The sequence below is a fragment of the Panthera uncia genome, chromosome F1 (genome assembly GCF_023721935.1).
Source record: "Panthera uncia isolate 11264 chromosome F1, Puncia_PCG_1.0, whole genome shotgun sequence".
In the NCBI taxonomy this organism is placed as follows: Eukaryota; Metazoa; Chordata; class Mammalia; order Carnivora; family Felidae; genus Panthera; species Panthera uncia.
The window spans coordinates 12,730,987-12,749,839 of record NC_064813.1 but is presented as its reverse complement, the minus strand read 5'-3'; the positions used below and the strand labels follow the sequence as shown (position 1 = coordinate 12,749,839).

Sequence of the window (18,853 nt, the reverse complement as noted above, 5' to 3'; positions counted from 1 at the left end):
TTAGATGGTTAGGCCAATGTTCACCATGGCTTCCTAAGCCACACTTTGGTGCAATCCAGCACACCCGTCTCAGTTTTCAGCCCGTGGGTTCAGCTCTCCAGCACTGGGATCCTTTTTACAAGTCTCCTCATCACTTGCCACAACAATACCATACAGGTGCAATGGTTCAACTCATTTACCCCCCATCGTCCACACCATGGGGCACGTGAACCTCTGGGTCTCTTCTACACACTTAAGGAATTGAGGGAGTCTTCCTTCAGAGGGCTAACTCAGGCCTCATAAGCAAACCAAGCCTTTCCATCTTTTGTTTGTTTGTTTTTTCTTGATACAGGATAAAACTCTGTGAGGTCATCTCTTCCTGAAGTTCCAAATAGGAAATAGAAAAGCCCTTGGAGTTGGAGCGATGGGGGGGAGGGGGGAATCTCTATGGGAGAATGCCTGAGAAACGGATTCTGACCATTTACTTCCTCCCATCTCTTTTTTCTTTTCTTTTCTTTTTTTTTTTTTTTCCCACGATCTCTTACTCCAGAAGGTGGGATTTTTCACTTTCCTATATGGAAAGGACATGTGTCTTCTGAATTCTCTCTACCCGTGGGAATTTGATGCTCAGGTCAACCTTTCCTGGCCCTTGATGATTTTTAAAGAGTAGAAAAAGTTAGAGGTTTATTTTGCTCCCTCTACAATGCTTGGCTTCTAAGAATATTGTCGTAAAGATTACTCAAAAATCCCATTTTGGGTAGCCACTGATTGAATATCACCTCTTTCTTTGCTGTTCCTGTTTGGTATCTCCAGTAGATGGATATCGCTAAATAACTAGAAAGCTACTTTCATGGAAATATAAAAAGAAAGCTTCACATTTTCATATTTATTATATATTATGTATATTTATACATCTTCTGAAATTTAAAATAGATTACATACTTGTAGTTTTATAATATGTTATATGCTATTATATAAAACAGTCAAAGATTGCTTCTCAGCCTTATGGCTAAGATCAAGTGTAGTATCTGTTCTTATCAGTTTAATAAAACAGTCAAAGAATATTCCATTGGCTTCTGTGATTGAGTGAACAAACAAGAGTTGGACTGGCTGTAGTTATCACAATCAGGTGCCATTTATTACTATAGTTTATGCCAAACAGAAACTCATAGAAAAGCAGAACTAGAACAGATCCTTTTTGACAATAAGACAATAGAGTTAAAAATTACATTTAAAAAAGTATAACATAAATTATGACAATTACAATTAATCTTTATTAAAATCTTATTTATTTATTTGCTTATTTGAAAGAGTGTGTATCATGCATCACAAGAGCATGGGAGGGGCAGAGAGAGAATTCCAAGCAGGATCTGTGCTTTCATTGTGGAACCCTACATGGGGCTCAATCGCAGGAACATGAGATCATGACCTGAGCCAAAATCAAGGGCTGGATGCTCAACCGACTGAGCTATCCAGGCGCCGCAGAAAATTGACATTTTAAATTTGTAAAAATACATGAACCTAAGCATAATGAAAACTAGAATTATAAAATATTTAGAAAGTTATATAGACTCCTGGTAAACATGGCAAGTTGAGTAGGCAAACGCCAAACCAATGAAAGGAATGACTGAGTCAGAAAGGAGACCTTGAAGGAGCCTCATGAAAAATAACTTGCACTGAGTTTTCCTCTGGTGCCTTGATCCTCTCTCTTTGCTGTAATTGTTAAAAATTTCACAACTGTTTGAATATGGGTGAGCTTCTTTTAAGCTCCTGCTAAGGATTTGATATGTTCCTTTTCATGTCTTTTTTCAATTCTGGAAAATTTTTTAGTTCTTATCTCTACCATAATTGGCTCTCTCCCATTCTCTCTGTGCCCTCTGTCTGGAATTTTTTTAAACAACATATATCAGAATTGGTGATTACATCCTTCATGTTCCTAACTTCTCTATCCTATATTGTCTCTGTCTCTCGGTATGGTGTTTTGAGAAACTTGACTTCCTGAGACCTATTTTCCAATTCTTTTTTTTTTTTAGTTTTAATTTTTTATTTTTTTATTAAAATGTTTTATTTATTTTTGAGACAGAGAGAGACAGAGCATGAGCAGGGGAGGGGCAGAGAGAGAGGGAGACACAGAATCTGAAGCAGACTCCAGGCTCCAAGCCGTCAGCACAGAGCCTGATGCAGGGCTTGAACTCACGAACCGTGAGATCATGACCTGAGCCAAAGTCAGATGCTTAACCGGCTGAGCCACCCAGGCACCCCCTATTTTCCAGTTCTTGACCTCTTTCTTGAGCAGGGTCTGGTTTGTTGTTCAACCTATCTGAGTTATTTTATTTCAATGACTGCCTACATTAATTGATTCTTTTCCATTCTGTCCTATTCTTGCCCAATGACTTCTAACACATCTTTTATTTTTTGAAATACTCTGAACATATTTATTTAATCTCTTTTAGATTATTATCTTTCGTTAAGGTAAAAAAAATTCCCACTTATGCATCCAGTGCCTTCCCTCAAGTTGGTTTGCTCATTTTTGATGTTTGTGATTTTATTATGAGTAAATACAAAAATAATCACTAAATTGTTATAATTAAAAATCAAGCTTGAGCAAAAATCTAGGCAAAAATTACATGGAAAATAAGAGTGTGGAGTTAAATCATTCTAAGGTTTTTAGACTGTTTAATAGGAAGATATAGATAATGATTAAATTTTAAACTATTAAATTAAATTAAATTAATGTTACAGATTTGAGGTTAACCACTAAAAGAACATAAATGGAATGTATAATTCCAAAACCACTAGAGGAAAATAAAGAATTTAAAAAATTCAATAAAATCAATAGAAAGCAAAAAAAAGAGAGGGGGGGATATAGAGAGAAGCATGGTAAATATAAAACACAAAATCAAGTATATCAATACTCAAAATATTACAAACAGATTTAAATTAATTATTAAAAGTCCAAATTGGTCGGACAATATTTAAAGGACAAATCCAGCACTATGATACCAACAAAAGACACACTTAAAGTAAATTGCACCAACAAGATAAGTAAGTCCAGGGCGGGTAAGGTATCATGGTGACCATAGTTAACAATATTAAATTTTATATTTGAAAGAGAGAGTGGATTTTTAAAGTTCTCATCAGAAGAAAAAAAATGTAACTAAGTGTGGTGATGGATGTTAACTAAATTTATTTTAATCATTTCACAATACATACCTATATCAAACCATTATGTTTTATGCTTAAAACTATATACAGTGTTATGAGTCAATTATACTTCAGTTTAAAAGAGTAGATTATACCTAAAGACTAAAAAATAAGAGGATGGAAATATTAATAAATGAAGGGATTAAATAAACGCTGGTTTAGTCACATGACAAAATACCATACAGCAGCTAAAAACAAATGAGCTCTCCATACCCAGATGTATCAATATATCAATCAATCTATAGGTCCATTAGTATAGTTTTTGAAAATTGAATATAAAAGATGCAGAAGTATACATCGGTATGGTAGTATTATAACTACTTTAATAAGTGCTTTAAAAGCATAAAATAGGGGCGCCTGGGTGGCTCAGTCGGTTAAGCGGCCGACTTCTGCTCAGGTCATGATCTCGGGGTCCGTGAGTTCGAGCCCCGCGTCAGGCTCTGTGCTGACAGCTCAGAGCCTGGAGCCTGTTTCAGATTCTGTGTCTCCCTCTCTCTGACCGCCCCCCCTTCATGCTCTGTCTCTTTCTGTCTCAAAAATAAATAAACGTTAAAAAAATTTTTAAAGCATAAAATAATACTGTATTATTTTATGTATATTATGTTATGTATATGTATATTATTCATGAATTTGTAGACTTGTAAATTTAAAGGTGTGGAATTGACAGTCATATCAAATTCATGATGATGATTGCCTCTGTGAAAAGAAGGAGAAAAATTATCATGGAACAAGAAACAGACAACTTCAACTTCATAATGTTTTATTTTTGCCAAATCCTAAGAAAAAGTAAAAACTAAAATAATGAATACACTATTTAATAAAGTAGTAATAATAGGAACATTATTATCAAGGAACATATTCTATGTGCCAGATATATATATAATATTAATTATATAAGTTATTTAAGAAATAAAGAACGATAGAAGGAACTTATAATCATTGATTAAAAAAATGTAAAAGCATTGTAAGAGAATACATCCTATACTTTTAATCTATAACTTGAAAGTAAATAAGCAAAGTGTTTCAGGAAAATGAAAATAAAATGTACCGCCCCTGGAACTGGTAAAAATATTTACTGGATCAAAATTCATGGAATAAATAAAGACATTTGTTAAATAACTGTCCCTTCAAAAGACACTGGAGCCAAGTAATTTTATGGATGCATTTATCCAAACATTCAGGGAACAAATAATTCTGGGCTTTTTAAATTGTTCTAGAACATAGAGAAAGAGGGAATGTTCCCAATTTCTTTCTTTTCTTTTGATAGCTAACAAAACTCTGATACCAAAATTTTATAGAGAAGTGCAAAAACCAAAGGACTCACCAATTTCCCAAACAACCTAAAATATTTCTTAAAAGACTAAGCTATAATGACTAAGCAGGATTTGTTCTAAGAAAAAATGAGTGGTTTGATATTAGGATATGTATTACTATCATTCATCAAAAGAAAAGCATCAGAAGAGATGCTGAAGAGGCAGTTAATAAAATTCAACATCTATTCTCATAAAAGCTTTATTTTTTTTTTTAAATTTTTTTTTTCAACGTTTTTTATTTATTTTTGGGACAGAGAGAGACAGAGCATGAACGGGGGAGGGGCAGAGAGAGAGGGAGACACAGAATCTGAAACAGGCTCCAGGCTCCGAGCCATCAGCCCAGAGCCTGACGCGGGGCTCGAACTCACGGACCGCGAGATCGTGACCTGGCTGAAGTCGGACGCTTAACCGACTGCGCCACCCAGGCGCCCCTCATAAAAGCTTTAAAAATAAGATTAGAGAGTAACTTTTTAGCATGATAAGATACACAGCTAAAAATAATTGAACAATATCATGTCTTATGATGATGTAACTCTACAGAAAGTCAGGAATAATGAAAAGAGCCTATGATCACAAAGGTTGTGTAGGATTGTCCAAGAAATGCCAGCTAACACAATTAAATAAGAGAACTGTGTAATGTTGGAAAGAGGAAGCACACTTATCAAGTGTTATAAAATGATATGATTGTCCACCTGAATAGCCTGAGAAAATCAACAGAAAAAAACCCTTAGAACCAATGAGTTCAATACTGTAGTGAGTTACAAATTAAAATTTAAAAGTTCCATAGTTTTCCCACATTTCAAGTATAGTCAGATACAATATACAATATTAAATAAAATACCCTAATCATAATGGTAATAAAATGTCAAATGCCTAATGATAAAATGAAAAAGACATGTATAGGACTTACAAAAGGCCAACTATAATCCACTCTTGAAGGAAATCAAAGGAGACTTGCTTTGAAGAGGAGAAACATAGCACATCTCCAGATGAAAATACTCAATATGTTAAAAATGTTGATTAGTCCTGGGGGGACGCTGGGTGGCTCAGTCAGTTAAGCATCTGACTTTGGCTCAGGTCATGATCTCGTGGTTCCTGAGTTTGGGCCCCATGGGGGACTCTGTGCTGACAGCTCAGAGCCTGGAGCCTGCTTCAGATTCTGTGTCTCTCTCTCTCTGACCCTCCCGCACTCGTGCTCACCCTCTCTCTCTCTCTCTCTCAAAAATAAACATTAAAAATCTTTTAAAAATTAAAAAAATAAATTAAAAATGTTGATGAGTCCTGAATAAATCAGTAAATTTAATGTAGTTGCAACAATAGTTACTTTTTTTTCAATTTGCCAAAATTATTTTAGAGTTAAGCTAGAACAAAGATACAAGTCCAATTTTCTAAAGTGTGTTCTGGCAAATTGTATCAAAAAATGTATGCTTTGATATAATAAATTCAGCTTTTAGGAATAAATTTCTAGAACATAATCAGGCAGGAGCACAGCAATCTATATACAAGAATATTCACAAAAGTATTTTTTATAATGGAAAAATGTGAAAAGAACTAAGTAATAGGATAATGATTAAATACATTATAAATTTATTAAATACTATGCAGCTATTAAAATAATGAAGTCATTGGAGTACACTAGTTTGAGATGATGTTCACAAGGTAGGAGGGTTTTTTTTGTTATGTTTAACTTTTAATTAATAAATATTAGTTTACATATAGTTTACATACTATACGATAGTTTAGATAGTTTACATACAGTGTTATATTAGTTTCAGGTGAACAATATAGTGATTCAACAATTCCATACATCACCCCAGTGCTCATCACAAGTGTCCTCCTTAATGCCTGTCACCTATTTCACCCATCCCCCCACTCACCTCCCCTCTGGTAACCATCAGTTTGTTCTCTACAGTTAAGACTGTTTCTTGGTTTGCCTCTCTCTCTCTCTCTCTCTCTTTTTGGCTTTCCTCATTTGTTTTGTTTCTTCAATTCCACACATGAGCGAAATCATTTCACGTTTGTCCTTTGAGTTATTTCGCTGAGAATATACTCTCTTGCTTCATTCATGTCATCGCAAATGGCAAGATTTCGTTGTTTTTTATGGTTGAATAAAAATTTTTATGGCTGTTTTTATGGCTGAATAGTACATTCATTGAATATAATATCACATTCTTTATCCATTCATCTATCGATGGATACTTGGGCAGCTTCCATAATTTGGCTATTGTAAATAATGATGCTATAAACATCGAGGTGCATATATCCCTTTGAATTAGTGTTGCTGTATTTTGGGGGTAAATAGTAGTGCAATTACTGAATCATAGGGTAGTTCTATTTTTAACTTTTTGAGGCACCTCCATACTGTTTTCCACCCTGGCTACACCAATTGCATTCCCACATGCCCGCCAACACTTGTTTCTTGTGTTGTTGGTTTTAGCCATTCTGCAAGGTGCGAGGTGATATCTCATTGTGGTTTTGATTTCCATTTCCCTGATGATGAGGGACGTTGAGCGTCTTTTGATGCTGATGCGTTGGTTGGTCATCCAAATGTCTTCTTTGCAGAAATGTCTTTTCATGTTTTCTGTCCATTTTTAATTAGATTGTTTGTTATTTGGTGTTAAGTTGTATAAGTTCTTTATATATTTTGGATGCTAACCTTTTATCAGATGGCATTTGCAAATATCTTCTCCCATTAAGTAGGTTGTCTTTAGTTTTGTTGATTGTTTCTTTTGCTGTGAAGAAGCTTTTTATTTTGATGTAGTCCCAATAGTTTACTTTTGTTTCCCTTGCCTCAGGAAACATATCTAGAAAAAAATTGCTATGGCCGATATCAGAGAAATTACTGGCTGTGCTCTCTTCTAGGATTTTTATGGTTTCAGGTATCACATTTAGGTCTTTAATCCATTTTGAATTTATTTTTGTGTATGGTGTTGAGAGTGGTCCAATATCCTTTTGCATGTAGCTCACCAGTTTTCCCAACACCATTTGTTGAAGAGACTTTTTCCCATTGCACATTCTTTCCTGCTTTGTCAAAGATTAATTGATCACATAATTGTGGGTTTCTTTCTGGGTTTTCTATTCTTTTCCATTGACCTATGTGTCTATTTTGTGCCAGTACCATACTATTTAGATTACTAGAGCTTTGTAATATAACTTGAAGTCTGAAATTGTGATACCTCCAGGTTTTCTTTTCTTTTCTTTTTTAAATGTTTGTTTATTTTGAGAGAGAGAGAGAGCGCATGTGTGCAAGTAGGAGAAGGGCAGAGAGAGAGGGAGAGAGAGAATCTCGAACAGGCTCCATGCTGTCAGCGATGAGGCTGACACAGGTCTCGATCCTACAAACCGTGAGATCATGACCTGAGCTGAAATCAAGAGTTGGACACTCAACCGACAGAGCCACCCAGGCTCCCTCAGCTTTGCTTTTCTTTTTCAAAATTGCTTTGGCTATTTGAGGTGTTTTGTGGTTCCATATAAATTTTAGGATTTTTTTTATCCTAGTTCTGTGAAAAATGCTGTTGTATTTTGACAGGGATTGCATTAAATGCATAGATTGCTTTGGATAATATCAACATTTTACCAACACTTGTTCTTCCAATCCATGAACATGGAATGTCTTTCCATTTCTTTGTGTTGTCTTCAATTTCTTTCATCAATGTTTTATAGTTTTCAGAGTATAAGTCTTTCATCTCTTTGATCAAGTTTATGCCTAGGTATCTTATTATTTTTGGTTCAATTATAAATGGGATGTTTTTCTTAATTTCTCTTTCTGTTGCTTATTAGTGTATAGAAATGCAACAGATTTCTACACATTGATCTTGTATCCTGCAACTTTATTGAATTCATTTATCAGTTCTAGTAGCTTTTTTGGTGGAGTCTTTAGAGTTTTCAATATATAGTATCATGTCATCTGCAAATAGTGAAAGTTTTACTTCTTCCTTACCAGTTTGGATACCTTTTATTTATTTTTGTTGTCTGATTACTGGGGCTAGGACTTCCAGTACTGTGTTGAATAAAAGTGGTGAAAGTGGACATCCTTGTTTTGTTTTTGACCTTAGGGGAAAAGTTCTCAGTTTTTTCCCATGGAGTATGATGTTCACTGTTGGCTTTTCATATATGGCCTTTATTATGCTAAGGTATATTTTCTCTAAACCTACTTTGTTGAGGGCTTTTATCATGAACGGATGTTGTACTTTGTCAAATGCTTTTTCTGCAGCTATCGAGACAATCATATGGTTTTTATCCTTTGTCTTATTGACGTGATGTATCATGTTGATTGATTTGCAAATACTGAGCCATTCTTATATCCTGGGAATAAACCCCACTGGATCCTGGTGAATGATTTTTTAATGTATTTTTGGAATATGTTTGCTAGTATTTTGTTGAGGATTTTCACATCTATGTTCATCAGAGATATTGGCCTATAGTTCTCTCTCTCTCTCTTTTTTTGTGGTATCTTTATGTAGTTTTGATATCAAGGTGATATTTGTCTCATAAAATGATATGGAAGTTTTTCTTTCTCTTCTATTTTTTTGGAATAGCTTGAGCAGAATAGGTATTAACTCTTCCTTAAATGCTTGGTAGAATTTGACTATGAAGTCATCTGGTCTTGGACTTTTGTTTCTTGGTAGTTTTTTGGATTACTGCTTTAATTTCATTACTGGCGATCAATCTGTTCCAATTTTCTATTTCTTCCTTCTTCAGTTTTGGTAGGTTATATATTTCTGGGAATTTATCCATTTCTTCTAGATTGTTCAATTTTTTGGCATATAATTTTTCATAATATTCTCTTATAGTCCTTTGTATTTCTGTGGTGTTGGTTGTTATTTCTCCTTTCTATTGGTGATTTTCTTTATTTGAGTACTTTCCCCCTCTCTCTCTCTTCTGATGAGTCTGGCTGAAGGTTTATCAATTTTATTGATCTTTTCAAAGAACAAGCTCTTGGTTTCATTAATCTGTTCTATTGTTTTAGTTTGTTTATTTTGTTCTTGTTTTTAGTTTCTATATCATTTATTTCTGCTCTAATCTTTATTATTTCCTTCCTTTCACTGGTTTTAGGTTTTCTTTTTTGTTCTTTTTCTAGCTCCTTTAGGTGTAAGATTAGGCTGTTTATTTGAGATTTTTCTTGCTTTTTGAGGTAGGCCTGTATTGCCATAAACTCCCAAAGGTTTTGGACTATTCTTTTTTCATTTTCATTTGTTTCCATGTACTTTTGGATTTCCTCTTTGATTTCTTGGTTGACCCATTCATTGTTTAGTACCATATTATTTAACTTCCATGTATTTTTGCTCTTTCCAGATTTTTTTTGTGTGGGTGATTTCTGATTTCCTAGCATTGTGGTCAAAAAAGATGCACAGTATGACTTCAATTTTTAAAAATTTGTGAAGGCTTGTTTTGTGGCTGAATATGTGATATATTCTGGAGAATGTTCCATCTGCACCTGGAAAGAATGTGTTTTCTGCTGTTTTATGATGGAATGTTCTGAATATATCTTTTAAATCAATCTGGCCCAGTGTGTCATTCAAAGCCATTGTTTCCTTGTTGATTTTCTGCTTAGATGATCTGTCCATTGATGTAAGTGGGGTGTTAACCTCCTCCTATTATTGTTGTTGTTATTGTTATTATATGGTTATTAACTGTTTTATGTATTTGGGTGCTTCCATGTTGTATGCATATATATTTACAATTTTTATATCTTTTTGTTGGATTGTTCCCTTTATTATTATATACTGTCCTTGTCTCTTTTTTAAGCCTTTGTCTTAAAGTTAATTTTGTTCAATGTAAGTATTGCTATTCCAGCTTTCTTCTTACATTCCATTGTGGGATAAATGTTTCTTCATCCCCTCACTTTCAATCTGCAGGTGTCTTTAGGTCTAAAATGAGTCTCTTGTAGGCAGCATATAGATGGGTCTTGTTTTTTTATCTACTCTTTCACCTTATGTCTTTTGATTTAGTCCATTTACATTCAAAGTAATTATTGATAGGTATGTATTTATTGCCATTTTGTTACTTCCTTTGTGGTTGTTTTTATAGTTTTTCTCTGATCCTTTTATCTCTTTCTCTCTTTCATGATTTGCTGATTTAGTTTAGTGATATATTTGGATTCCTTACTTTTTATTTTATGCATATCTACTAATTTTTTGATTTGTGGTTACCATTCAGTTTATATATAACATCTTTTGCATATAGAAGTCTATATTAAGTTGATGGTCACTTAATTTTGAATTCATTTTTTACTCCTCTCCCCTCCACATTTCAGATATTTGGAATCATAGTTTACATCCTTTTATTTTGTGCTTCTCTTGACTGACTTTTATAGATATACTTAATTTTTTTTTGTTTTTGTTGTTATTGATTTTCTGCTTCCTATTTTTCTTACTCTTTTTTTTAAACTTAAAAAAATTTTTTTCAATGTTTATTTATTATTGAGAGACAGAGAGAGACAGAGCATGAGCATGGAGGGGCAGAGAGAGGGAGAGACACAGAATCCAAAGAAGGCTCCAGGCTCTGAGCTGTCAGCACAGAGCCCAATGTGGGGCTCAGACCCACAAACCGCGAGACCACGACCTGAGCTGAAGTCGGATGCTTAACCAACTGAGACACCTAGGTGCCCCATATTTTTCTTACTCTTACTTCTGCTTTTTGCTTTCCACTCACAGAGTGCTCCTTAAGATTTATTATCAGGCTGATTTAGTGTCATGAATTCTTTTAAGTATTGTTTGGGAAACTCTTTATCTCTCCTTCTATTCTGAATGATAGTCTTGCTGGATAGACTATCCTTGGCTGCAGATTTTTTCCTTTAAGAACTTTGAGTACATCATGCCACTCCCTTCTGGCCTGCAAAGTTTCTACTGAAAAATTAGCTGATAGCCTTATGAGGTTTCCTTTGTATGTAATTGGCTCCTTTTCTCTTGCAATCTTAAAAATTCTTTCTTTATCACTATTTTTTTCCATTTTAATTCCCGTGTGTCTTGGTGTGGACCTCATTGGATTGTATTTGTTTGGGGATTTCTGTGCATCCTGAATCTGGATCTCTGCTTCTCTTCCCAGATTTGGAAAGTTTTTAGTTTTCCTTCAAACACATTTTCTGCCCCGTTCGCTCTGTTATTTTGGGATCCCTATAATACAAATGTATTACCCTTCATGGAGCCAGTGAGTTCTCTAAGTCTATCTCGTTATGCAATATTTGTTTGTGTCTCACTTGTTCAGCTTGGTTGCTTTCCATTACTCTATTCTTCATGTTGCTAATATGTCTCTGCTTCCTGTAGCCTACATTTTATGCCATCTATTGTATTTTTAATTTTATTTATTGAACGCTTCATCTCTGAAATGATATTTTTTATCTTTTTGTGAAGGTCTCACTGATATCCTCCACCTTTTCCTGAAGTCCAGCAAATGTCTTTATGTTCACTACTTTAAATTCTGTATCAGGCAGATTACTTGTATCTGTTTTGCTTAGATCTTCTGCTATGATTTTGTCCTGTTTTTTCTTTTTTAAAATTTTTTTTTTACCTTTATTCATTTTTGAGAGACAGAGAGAGACAGAGCACGAGTGGGGGAGGGGCAGAGAGAGAAGGAGACACAGAATCCGAAACAGGCTCCGGACTCCAAGCTGTGAGCACAGAGCCCTACGCGGGGCTCGGAACTCACAAACTGCGAGATCACGACCCGAGCCGAAGTTGGACGCTTAACCGACTGAGCCACTCAGGCGCCCCTTGTTCTCTTTTTTTCATTTGAGACATATTTCTCTGTCTCCTTATTTTGTCTAGGTCTCTGTTTTTGTGTGTTTGGAAAGTCAGCTACATCTTCTGCTCCTGAAAATAGTGGCTTTATGAGGAAGAGGTCCTGTAATGCCCTGGGGTGCAGTTTCCCTTGCTCACTAGAACCTGGCACTTCAGGAAAGTCTCATATGTGTGTTCCTTGTGTCCCGCCACTGTGCCTGAGTCACTTTTCCTTTCAGTTCAGGCATATGCACTGACTCTCTGCCCGTCATGGCTGTGCTTGCTGTGTTGCTAGTGATACCCAGGCAGGCCAGCTCTGAGGAGGTGCGACATTAAAAGAGCTTGGAGGCAGGGTGGTGGTGTAGAACAATTTTTCCTGAGCCTAGGTCAGATCCCCCACAGCCTGGTGGCTGCCAGGGGCACAGCACTCGGTGTTGGTGTCGGCAGACTAGCTCGTGTCTGTGCAGTGCCACCTCCCACAGATGAAGGGGACTGGGGGAGGAAAGTGGCACCTGCCAGCAACTTTGCTCCCGGAGAGGTTATCCCGACCTGCTCTGAAATCTGTATGAACAGCTTTCCCGCCCATTGTGTACACGATGGCTTGCACATTGCCTCTCCTCAGGCTGTTGTCTCTTTATGGGAGGGAGCCAGTGATCACTCACCCTCTTGGCTTGCCTGGTGCCGTGTCAGCTGACTTAATAAAGCTCCAGGCTCCAAGTCCCGCTGGATATACAAGCTCACAAAACTCAGCCCCTCTGGTTTTCAAGGCCAGATGTTATGGGGATTCACTTTCCATATGTGGGCTCCCTGGTGCTTTCCCCTTTCTGCACCTGCGGCTCCCTCCTGTCTGTAGGCAGCTCCCGAGCACTGTGTCTGCCCTTCCTAACCTCTGCCATGTGGCTTCTTCTCTACCTTTAGTTGTGGCCCTTGTTCTGCCAGTGTTTAGATCGCAGTCTGGTTTATTTACTCAGATGTGAGTGGTATCTAGTTGGCACCGTGGGAGAAAGTGAGCTTCGGGTCCTCCTACTCCACCATTTCCCCAAGCCTCTCTCCACAATGCAGGAGTCTTGTGAAAATTAGGCAAAAATATTTATAAACCCAATCTCTGTTTGCATAAAAATGAGACCAGAAGAAAGCACACGAAATATTGAAGAGTCATCTTTAAGTGCCGGAATCTTTCAGTAATTTTAATTGTCTTATTTTTTGTTTGATTGTTTATTTCTTAAATTACATATATTTCTTGTATTGTAAACAAAACACAAAAGGCAAATAAAGGAAATAGCAAGAAACCATTCTATAGCTATAGGAGACTAAGTAATGTCAGTTTTCCTTTCTTTCCTTAATATCACTTGTCTTCATCCTTTTTCCACTGCCTGGACCATTGCAGCAATTTCCTCACTGGTTATTTTGTGGCCAATACCCTTCTACTCTGCCAAGAAAGTGGATTTCCTAACTTGCAAATATGATCATATTTGCCTCTTTTGGCATTATCCAGTGGTTCCTTATTACCTACGGGAGGATAAACACCTTAGTAAAATGATTGCATCCACTTCCTTTCATGAACTAGACTGACCTTACCTCCCACCCTCCATTTAACATATCGGTACCTAAGCCATTTACTCATCTGTAATGGTCATCCCACCTACTTCGCTTGAGATTAGCTTCTGATCATTCTTCGTCAGTTCCAAAGTCACCTCTCACAAGAGTACTTCCTGGACTTCAAAGAGTTTTTCTGTTCCTCATCTCCTCTCTATTCTCCACCTTAGCCTTCACTTTTTTTCTTTATAAGCACTTATAATTAGTGCTTTGAAATTTTACATATTTATTTACATTGCACTTTTAAAATCTGGGCAGGCATGGGCTGAACACATCTTCTTCACTGTTTTAAGGAGTTTGTTTAATAAATGAATCAGCCCTTATTCTAAATGGCACTAGCTTCAGCTTTCTGAATGTACTGAGCTGTTTCAGCCTCTACCCTCACACGTTCAGTTTCCTCCATCTGGACCATTCATGTCCTTCTCTGGAAAGTCTGATGAATACATGGTCATATTTCATGGCTGGGTTCAAGTTTTACTTCTTTAGAAAACCTGGTAGTGTTGATTATGCATATCTTTGTGTCCTGCTGAATCACAGTTCACCGTCTTCTCAGAATCTATCATTCAATTGCTTTTTATTAGTTCACGTGTCTTTTTCCCCCTAGAGATGGCTCTCATTCATCTCTATTTCCCCCATGATTAGCACAACATATAGTTGGCCCTCAATGATCGGTTGGAGCTGATTGGATGAATGCATAAATGCATTTCTCTGAAATGCTTCATAGCACTGTGACTTAAACTTTCACTTTATGTCAAGTGATTCTTACTAAAAACCGCCACAAGATTATTTAGTTCATAGTAGGAAAAAAAGACAAGAGGTTTCCAAAGGAATCTTCGAAGGCTATTTCATTTTTCCATAATCAATGGGATTTGTTAAAATAGCATCCATAGCCTTTGACCAATACCACCAAAAGCAACAACAAGAAATAAGAGTCAAAATAAAGGTTAAATTCATTGACATCACCGATCTTAGCCAAGTACCATACGGTATCACAGTTGTACAGCCCTTTGAAAGGACTGAAATTGGGCACGGTCTAGAATTCTCAAATCTTTGGCTTATATTTAATTTCTTAAAAGCTGCACTGACCTCATCTCGGCTCACTACCTCTGAACCGGAGACGCTTGGGACGCCTTCTTCTTTTGGTCTTGGGATCATCCTTGTGCTTTCCATGTCCAGGTCTATAGTAGTGATGTTATTTCCTCAGCTTCAGACTCACGCAGTTATGCAAGGACAGCTTCTGCTGCACAAATGAACATGAAACAGCCATCACTGCAGGTGCAGAGATGCTTTTACAATGAATTACTGCCTCCTTACTGGGAACCAGGAGAGACCTGCTGTGTTGTCACTTTTTAGTTATTAGGCAATGTCTGCAGGCACTCAAAATTTCTATTCCATGCTTACCCTTTTCTGGAGCAGAAAGCAAGTGCTATAACAGCTGTGTGTGTATTTGTTTTCTTTGGGGGCAAAGAGAGGCCAAAGAAACCACAGAACGGTCTAAATCACGGCTCTTCCCTCACTTACGTAAGGATTACAGAAGCAGGTGCACACTATTTGTTTCTTCTGGGTGTGTAATAAGGCCTCTGAGTTTTTCTATTACTAATTTATAAGAAGCCTATCATTACGGTCATATGTGTGGGGTGAGTGCTGTCTTAGCTACATGATAGAACTCCTTTGAAACACACACCCGATGGGGGTCTGGGACTGAACATTTCAGTCCTATCACAGCATCATCGTTCCTCTCATGTTTGAGGAACTGCAGAGTGAAAGGTCACAGCTACCTGGTGTGAGAGAGGTCTACGTTCAGCTGAGGCTTCATTCTAAACCTTCTAAATTCCGTGGAGCCAAAAGGGTCGAGCAGAACATATTTGTCGTTTTAGGGATATTTCTCACTCCGCTCCATTCTGCTCTTGATCGTTCACTAAGGGGAAGAGCGGACCGTTTCCGAAAGATTCACATCGTGACACGCCTAAAAACGAAGACTGGCCTTTTCCCTGATCTTCACACACTCCAAACTTGTATTCACCGTGAGGGTCACGAGGAATTGCTTGCTCATAGACTATCATCACGTTTTTCATTTTTATAGATACTGCCAAATTGTGAAGCACGAAATTTCCCAAGTTTCTCACGCGGGATTTCATGTGATAATGGTGACGGGCGAACAACATCTTTGACCACAGTTGCTAGTAAATACAATAGCCCGTCATGTGTTTTGAAAAAGACTAGTTGTCACTCTCAGTAGTAAATAGGCATAAAGCAAACTGCTTTTGAAGCCCAAGGTGTGGCTATTCAGTTTACTTTTCCTGATAGTGGGAGCCTAAGGAATGTTGTTGTGCTGCTGTGTTTCGTGGGGTGGGAGGCATCCTGCATCTGATTTCTGTGCCTGGAGTAAAAAAAAAAAAAAAGAAGTTATCAGAAGCAGCATCCTAAGGTGACGTCGGATAAAGACGGGTGCGTTAGTTTGCTAGTGCTGCCTCAATAAAGTGCCACACAATTGTGTGGCCTACACAACAGAAATTTGTCATCTCACAGGTCTGAAAGCTAAAGTCTGAAATGAAGGTGTCGGCAGGGCTGAGTCCTTCCGAGGGCTGGGAAGGAGGGCTCTGTTCCAGGCTCCTCCTTGGCTTGTAGCTAGCCTTCTTCTCTCCGTGTCTCTTACCATCTCCCCACCGTACACTTGTGTCTTTGTGTCCAAATTTCCCCGTTTTGTAGGGACACTAAGTCATGGTCAACACCAGTCATTTTGACTGGATCGCTTCTCTAAAGACTCTCTCTCCAAATCAGGTCAGAGTCTGAGCTACTGGGAGGCACGACTCCAACACATCTTTGGGAGGGGGCAACACAAAGACACAATGAGGGTTGGTTTGATGTCAGGTGACCAACAGATGAGAAATCCCAGATCCAAAGGCAAGGGGAGATTTGAGATTTAAGATAACCAATTTGCGAGGGGGCTCAAAGAGTTCAGAATGATCAGAAATTTGGAATAAGTCCTGAGCTGAAATGGCAGTGATTACAATAACTTTTTATGTGATGCACATAGCCCCTGTAATGTTTGGGTTAAGAGCATTTGAAGGGGCAGAGACGTTGGACAGGAGGAGGAACTGTGGTAGTAATGACATAAACAAGGCCAAGTTGTGGCACTGTTCATAATTAGGAGATGACAGTACCGTTTGGTATTAGCATGTTTGACCCTTCTGAGTTCCTTATTGGTTATAATTTGGTTGTTTGGTTTTTTTCTTGTTTCTTTTGAGCTCCTTCCTATAGCTTTACACTGATTTAATTTAGGTTGGGTTTAATCCAAAGGGGATTTTGCAGAAATAAAGTCTATTTTGCTGAAGCCCTCTGTGTTCCATATTTATTACTTTTCTGACAATGGTGAATCCTGTTAAAAGAAAGTTAGAGAGAGGCGCCTGGGTGGCTTGGTCCCGGTTAAGCATCCGACTTCGGCTCAGGTCATCATCTCACAGTTCGTGAGTTTGAATCCCGCAAAGGGCTCTGTGCTGACAGCTTAGAGCCTGGAGCCTGTTTCAGATTCTGTCTCCATGTCTCTCTGACCCTCCCCCACTTGCGCTCTGTCTGTCTGTCTCTGTCTCTCAAAAAGTAAACATTTTAAAAATCTTGCATAAAAGAAAGATAAACAACTTTCTGAAACTATTCACTACATGCTAGATGTGTACCTTTATTTTAAAGAACAAGACCATAGGGATCTTATAAAAGTGTAAATGTGTCTACAAATTCAGGTCAGAAAGAAATGTTGCTACTTCCTTCTCCCTCATCATAAATCAATTTAATTCATGTCTTAAGCGGATTCCATTCCATAAGGCAGAAAACATAAGCACCTGGACTTCTCCACCCTGTGTTATATTTGTTCTTAAATTTTATATAGAGTGAAGATATTGGGTGGGGGGGGGCATCTGGTTTTCAGTCTTTCCGCTTCACTGATAGCCACTGAAATGGCTGCATGACCTTTTCAGAAAGTACCAACAGATTCCTACCGCTCCCCTACATATCGGGGGGTGTACCCCTTTCTTGGTGAGATGGGCTGTTCTTCCGCCTTCCAGCCATTCCCTCTTGGGAGATATCAGCACATTCCCTGTGCTGCTACTGAGAAGCAGAATGTAGATACTTTTTCTGTGGGCTCACAAGTCTCTGTCTTCTCTTTCCATCCCCTAGCTTGCAGTGTGGGGGGAGGGGAGAGGATTATTTTCAGTTTGGTGGAAATCATTTTCCATTGCACCATGCTGTTCTGTGCCCTTGAATTTCCTTCTTTCCACTTCCTCATAAAACTCCATAACCAATCAATTCTCCTAAAGTGTAGGCTTTTGGAAAAATGATAGGCAAAATGCCTCTGGGTCCATTTTTGGTTCCTTCCCTACTCTGTGCCATCTCCCCTGAAGTGATGAAAACAGGGCAACCTTGAATGTGGAGAAGAAATGGTGGAAAATGGAAAGAGAAAAAAATAGTTAATACCACAAAATACTATTCTAGGTACACAATTAAGGCACAGGCTTTTCAATCCAGTTACTGTCATACACGGTAAGTGACAACCAAGACTAATATGAAAGCTAACATCGTGGAAAGAGATCATATCCAGAGTTAGCCAATAAGTTGTTTATTGTCTCGCTGGGGTAAGGACCAATGAAATCTGACCTAATTGAAAACCTACCAATAGTTATTTTCATCTTTTGAGCAGGTGCTAAGTCCCTTCAGTTTAGAATCTGGTGACTCCGGAATTCCCCAGTGCTTCACTGAGACCCCACTTTCTAGAATCTATGTGTAACGTGTATATCACTGACATCTTGGTCATAGCATCAGCAAAGGATGGGCCAACGGAATACTCTCCATTCTATCGAAGCATCAGATTTTCCGGTAAAAACAGAAGTAATTTGGAAATTACAGTTGCTTTTCAGACTTGCATGTCTCAGTCTGCACTGGAGTCACCCTGTGAAAGGTGTGAGATATGTGTGTGTGTGTGTGTGGGTGTGTGGGTGTGTGTGTGTATGCAAAGAATGCTGGCCTTATAAGGATCACTCATTTATTCCATAC

At 37.7% G+C, this 18,853-nt stretch overlaps 1 pseudogene; it reads left to right on the top strand.

Moving 5' to 3' along the window:
- The first annotated feature begins 968 nt into the window (after positions 1-968).
- Positions 969-1,149, top strand: LOC125926067 (uncharacterized; annotated as a pseudogene).
- Positions 1,150-18,853: the final 17,704 nt, after the last annotated feature.